Here is a 6,000-nt window from a genome sequence, read left to right on the forward strand (position 1 = left end):
CCTGCCCTCAGTACTGTCTAGAGGGAAACCGTTCCTGCCTGCCTTGACACAGGTCTTCCCACCTCGGCACTGTTCCCCAGACTGACAGGTATTGCCCCTCCATGGTCTCTGGAGGAAGGCTCGTTGTCAGCCAGTTCCGCCCTGGGCAGCTCTGCCAGTTGATGGACCCAGACACAGAGGTACTGCCGAGAACTTGGCCCAGTGGGCACTGGCCTATGCAGATGCAGTGGCCATTTTGGAACCCATAGGGGTTTCCCCATATTCAAGGGCCCTCTTCCAGATACTCATACTCCATAGACTCAGAGAGAAGAGAGCTTCCATCCCTACAACCGGCACCTGACCTGGACTCCAGTACCAAGCCCAGTACCGAGCCTCAGGAACTAGATCTACAGGACCCGGTTGGTGCATAAGGAGAGGAAGAGGACCCCCTGCCGGTGCTGGTCTCTTCTTCCTCCTCCCAAGATGAGGAAGTGTCTGGGACACATGTATCCCTTCCCCCACCTCACCCCCAATGACTCTTAGCTCACTCGGAGTTGTTGAAAAGTGTGGCCTCGGTGTTTGGGCTGGAGCTGGAGTTAATCAAAGAATTCTCCCACTGCGTGGTCGATACCTTGTCTGCTGCGGGCCCATTGAAGCGGCCCTCTCGATTAGGCCATTATGGGATTGGTTAAGGCCTTGTAGCAAACAAAGGGCCTTAACCAAAACCAGGGCGAAAAAGAAGTACTTTGTCTGTGCCCAGGGCTATGAGTACCTGTACGCCCACCCCCTTCTGGGGTCCCTGGTGGTCTTGGCAGCCAACGAGAGGGACAGCAAGAAACAACTTTCAAAGCAAGAGAGTACAGAGAATAAACTTTTCTACCAAAAAGGTCTAAACTATATGGGGTTTTGAAAGTAGAATGAATTATATTGAAATTATAATTCATTAAAGAAATGCTACTTGAAGGGTTTGTTGAAATATAGTTGTCAGGAAGAGAAACATTAAGGAGTGTGAGACAATGGGTCCTCAAACTAATCAACTTAGAGCTCCTACTGAGCTAGGAGATTGGTAAACGTTAGTATGCAAATAAGATATGTATGTATATTTGTCAGTTTCTGCTTTCTTTTGTCTCTCTTATGTTAAATTGGCTTTGGCTTAGCTGTGTAAATAGGTTATCTTGGGCCTCAGAGAGGGGCTCACATCTGGGTGCATTAGCAAGGCGCTCTGCTAATAAACAGAGTGGTCTGACAAATTATGTGAGTCCTGAATCTGACTTTGACAGGGTCTACAGCTCTGCATCTCCAACCAATAGATGTTGCTGGGGAGATACGGTTTTAATGTCTGGGAGTCAATGAAGAAGTACAAGGACTCTCTTCCCCAGAATTCCAGGCAGGAGTTTTCTTCTGTGGTGGAGGAAGGGAAGTCTGTGGCCAGGGCCTCCCTACAGCCCACCCTGGATGCTGCAGATTCAGTGGCTAGTTCCATGGCTTCTGTAGTGATCATGCGCAGATGCTCTTGGCTCCAGTCCTCAAGTCACCCAGCGGAGAACCAACAACCCATCCAGGACCTTCTGTTTGAAGGCACTTTGCTCTTCTCTGAGCAAACGGATATGAAGCTTCACAGCCGGAAGGATTTTAGAGCCACTCTCAAGTCCCTGGGTCCATGTGCTGTAGTGCCTTTGAGGAAACACTTCGGGCCGCAACAACCAGTCCACTTCTCGGCTTTGCCGCCACACCCAGACCTGTTTAAGAAGCAAAACAGGTTATAAACACGATCATCCACCCACCCCCGCTTCAGCCTCTCTACCGAGTCTTCACAGATGGGAGGCTCCAAGCAGAACTTTTTATGGGGCGCCCAAGGACATTATACCAGTTCTTGTACTGGATACTGCCCCTTTCTTGTTTTCAAGCCATCTCTCCCACTTCAGCCTGGCATGGTCCCTCATCACCTTGGACTGCTGAGTACTGAGGACGGTGGAGGAAGGTTACACTTTCCAGTTTATTTCAATTCCTCCATCCCACCTCCCTTTCTCGTCCCTCTTCAGGGACTCTTCTCATGAGCAGTTTTTGCCCAGAAAATGCAACCCCTCTTCTGGGTAGGGACTACAGAGAAGCTACTTCAGAGCTTGAGAGGGAAAGAGTTTTACTCCCATTATTTCCTAATCCCGAAGGCCAAAGGGGGTCTCAGACCCATCCTAGACCTGCACTTCCTCAACACTTACCTGAGGATACTGAAGTTCCACCTGGTCTCCCTGGCCTCCATTATTCGCTCCCTGGATTCAGGGGACTGGTACGGTGCCCTTGACTTAAGATGTCTATTTTCACATCTCCATACTTTGGGGCCACATAAGATTTCTCAGGTTTTGTCATGAACCAGACCCACTACCAGTTCACCATCTTCCTCTTCGGCCTGGCGACAGCCCCTCAAGTATTCACAAAATGCATGGTAGTAGTGGCAGCCTTCTTCAGAAGGCAAGGGGTGCCAGTCTACTCTTGATGACAGGCTGATCAAGGGCTGGTCCGAGTCCCAGGTGAGAGCTGGCATCCACCTGATCCAAGCTACCTTCCAAGCACCAGGCCTGCTGATAAATTAGGAGAAGTCAATGCTCATCCCCATTCAGAGGATAGTTAATTGGTGCGGTGCTCGATTCCACCTCAGCCAGAGCCTTCCTCCCAGAGGCTTGCTTCCAGATAATGTCATCCCTGATATCGCAGGTCAAGGTCTGCCCCATCATGATAGCCTGTTTCTGCCTCAGACTATTGGGTTATATGGCTGCGTGTGCATACATGGTAAGCAGGCAAGACTGCGCATCAGACTCCTTCAAGTGTGGGTGGCCTCAGCATACTTGCCAAATCATCCTCATTTGGTCTCAGTGCTTGCAGTTCCTGCCCAGGTCCTTGCCTCTCTAGATTGGTGGAGGGACCCCTAGATGGTAGGCTTGGGCATTCCCTTTATCGGTTCCCAACCCTAACTATCCCTAAGCTCGGATGTATCTGAGCTAAGTTGCGGGGCTCAGCTTGAGCACCTCAGAACTCAAGGTCTGTGGTCCTAGGAGGAGCTCTCCTTACTTATAAATGTCAGAGAGCTCAGAGCAGTCCACTTAGCATGCCAGGTGTTTTTACCCCAGATTGCAGACAAGGTTGTGTGAGTCCTTACAGACAACACAGCAGCCATGTTTTATATCAGGTGGGGTCATGTTCTTTCTCTCCTGTGTCAAGAGGCCATTCACTTGTGGGAGTTCTGCATAAAGCACTTGATCCACCTAAAAGCTTCTCACCTTGTGGGTGCCTGGAACAATCTGGCAGATCACCTCCGCAGGTTCCTTTACCCCAATTGTAGCCAGGACCATCTTCCAGCAGTGGGGGAGGAGGGGCTCCTCTCAGATCTATTTGTAACCAAGAAAAAAGGAAGTCTCAGCAGTTTTGCTCTCTACATGGGTGTAGCCTGGGCTCATTCACAGGTGCCTTCCTGCTCCCTTGGACAAAGCACCTGTTCTATACATTTCCTCCCATTCCTCTTGTGCACAAAGTCTTACTCAAATTCAAGCAGGACAGAGCGAAGGTTATTCTTATAGCCCCAGCATGACCATGCCAGCACTGGTTTGGCACATTATTAGACCTGTCAATAGCGACCCCGACGCTGCTCCCTTCACTCCCAGACCTGATCTCACAGGATCACAGCTGATTGCTCCACCTGAACCACAAGGCCCTCCTCCTGACCGGGTGGAAGCTCCATGGTTAAACCAAGCAGAGCTGGCCTGTTCAGACAAAGTCCACCAGGTATTGCTAGGTAGTAGGAAACCATCTACTAGAGCAACTTAGCTTGCCAAGTAGAAGTGTTTTTCTGTGTGGTCATCCCAACAAGGCTTCTGACCCACTAAGTCATCTCGCCAGTCTGTGCTGAAGTATCTGCTTCATCTGAAACAGCTGGGCCTAGCCATTTCATCAATTTAAGGTACACCTAGCAGCCATTTCTGCCTTCTACCTTCTGGTGGATGGTAGGCTGTCCCCACCCCCCAAAAAATGTCCGTTTGCTTCCTCAAGGGCTTAGAGAGACTATACATGCAGATTTGTGAGCCCATTGCACGGTGGGACCTCGTCCTCTCAAGACTGACAGGCCCTCCCTTTGAGCTGCTTGCATTGTGCCCTTTGTTGTACTTCTCCTAGAAGGTCACCTTCCTGGTAGCAATTACCTCGGCCAGGAGGGTCTCAAAGATCGTGGCCCTTACATCAGACCCCCCATATATGGTGTCCTTTAAGGACAAGGTACAGCTTTGCCTCCACCCCCTTATTCCTCCCGAAGGTGGTTTCGCAGTTTCATAGTAATCAGGCTATCTTCCTGCCAGTATTCTTCCTGACACCACACAATAATAAGGATGAGTAGCATCTTCACATACTGGACGTTAGGCATGCCCTAGCTTTCTATATAGAATGGACTAAACCATTCTATAAGTCCACACAGCTCTTTATGGCAATAGTGAACGGGATGAAAGGCCTGCCAATTTCAGCCCAAAGAATTTCCTCCTGGATCACTTCCTGCATTCGCAGGTGCTATGGGCTGGCGGGTGCCCCACTTCCTGCCATCTTGACTGCCCACTCAACGAGAGTTCATGCTTCCTCAGCACCATTTCTGGACCAGGTCCCAGTCCAGGATATTTGTAGAGTAGAGACTTGGTCATCGGTACATACTTTTTCATCCCACTATGCCATCACCCAGGAGGCTAGAGATGATGCTGCATTTGGTAGAGCAGTGTTTCAATCCACATGTCCTCTGAACCACTGAGCTCACCTCCTATGGTACCACTTGGGAGTCACCTAACATGGAATGGACATGAGCAAGCACTTGAAGAAGAAAAAATGGTTACTAACGTTTCTGTAACGGTTATTCAAGATGTATTGCTCATGTCCATTCCACAACCCACTGCCCCATGATCAGAGTTAGCCAGCAAGAGGGAACTTAGAGGGTGGGGAGCCAGACAGGCCCCTTATACCGGGTGCATGAGCGTGCAGCACTGGAGGGCATTAGAGCCGGCACAAGGGATACCACGGAGCAAAAAATATCCGGTGACTCTGCTAGCAGCGTGCGCACAACTAACGTGGAATGGACCCAAGCAACACATCTCGTTGCTTTGCGTGTATATAATAAGATCTACACTTTCCACGGTAGGCATCCGATGACGTGAGCTGTAGCTCACGAAAGCTCATGCTCAAATAAATTGGTTAGTCTCTAAGGTGCCACAAGTACTCCTTTTCTTTTTACAGAAAGGTTAGTAACTTGTTTTTAAAGGTAATTCTGTAGTACTCTTGTGTCTTTCTGCAGCAATTATTTGTAGTTAGGCAGCTCTCTGCTGGTCTCCATTTTATGACTTGTTCCCGGATCACTGACCCTTCAGTGTTCTGTATTAATTAACCCACCAGACAGGATAGATTTATTAATAATGTTAAATAAAATACTTATCCAATGTAGAAGAAGCCATAAACTTTAGGGGCCTAATTTAGAGTTTGAGAAACTTTGGGAAAAAAAATTAAATGAACCATTTAAACCATAATATAAGAGCTGTTGTTGCCTTTTGTTCAGACCCAGGCTTGTGACAAATAGGTTTCACCCAGGGTATTTCATTTCTCTAGATAGCTCTTAGTGTTAAATATAGTCACTTCATGGAGTTATATTTGATGCTTGGGTATCGCTTAACTTCCCATCTTGTGTAATTTTAATAGGTAAAAGATACTTTCCCCTGGTGGTGGGTGTCTTGTGTAGTTGAACATTACCAGAGCACTGCCTGTTGCTGTACAAGGTAAAAGGTAGCTGTGGAGACTGTCAATAGTTTTTCCATATTTGCTGTACTCTCCTATTGATGTACGTACGAGTGCATCCTTCCCTCCCCCTTAAAGCTCTCTCCTAATGCAGCTTTAGCCATTGTCTGTGTCTTGAAATTATATAGTGTATTTTAGGAAACTAGCGGTTAATGCAAATGAAGTCCTAATTACTCTCCATTTTACAGTATTAGTATAAGACCTAAAAGT

This window comes from Lepidochelys olivacea (genome assembly GCF_965140295.1).
Source record: "Lepidochelys olivacea isolate rLepOli2 genome assembly, chromosome: 7".
Lineage (NCBI taxonomy): Eukaryota > Metazoa > Chordata > Testudines > Cheloniidae > Lepidochelys > Lepidochelys olivacea.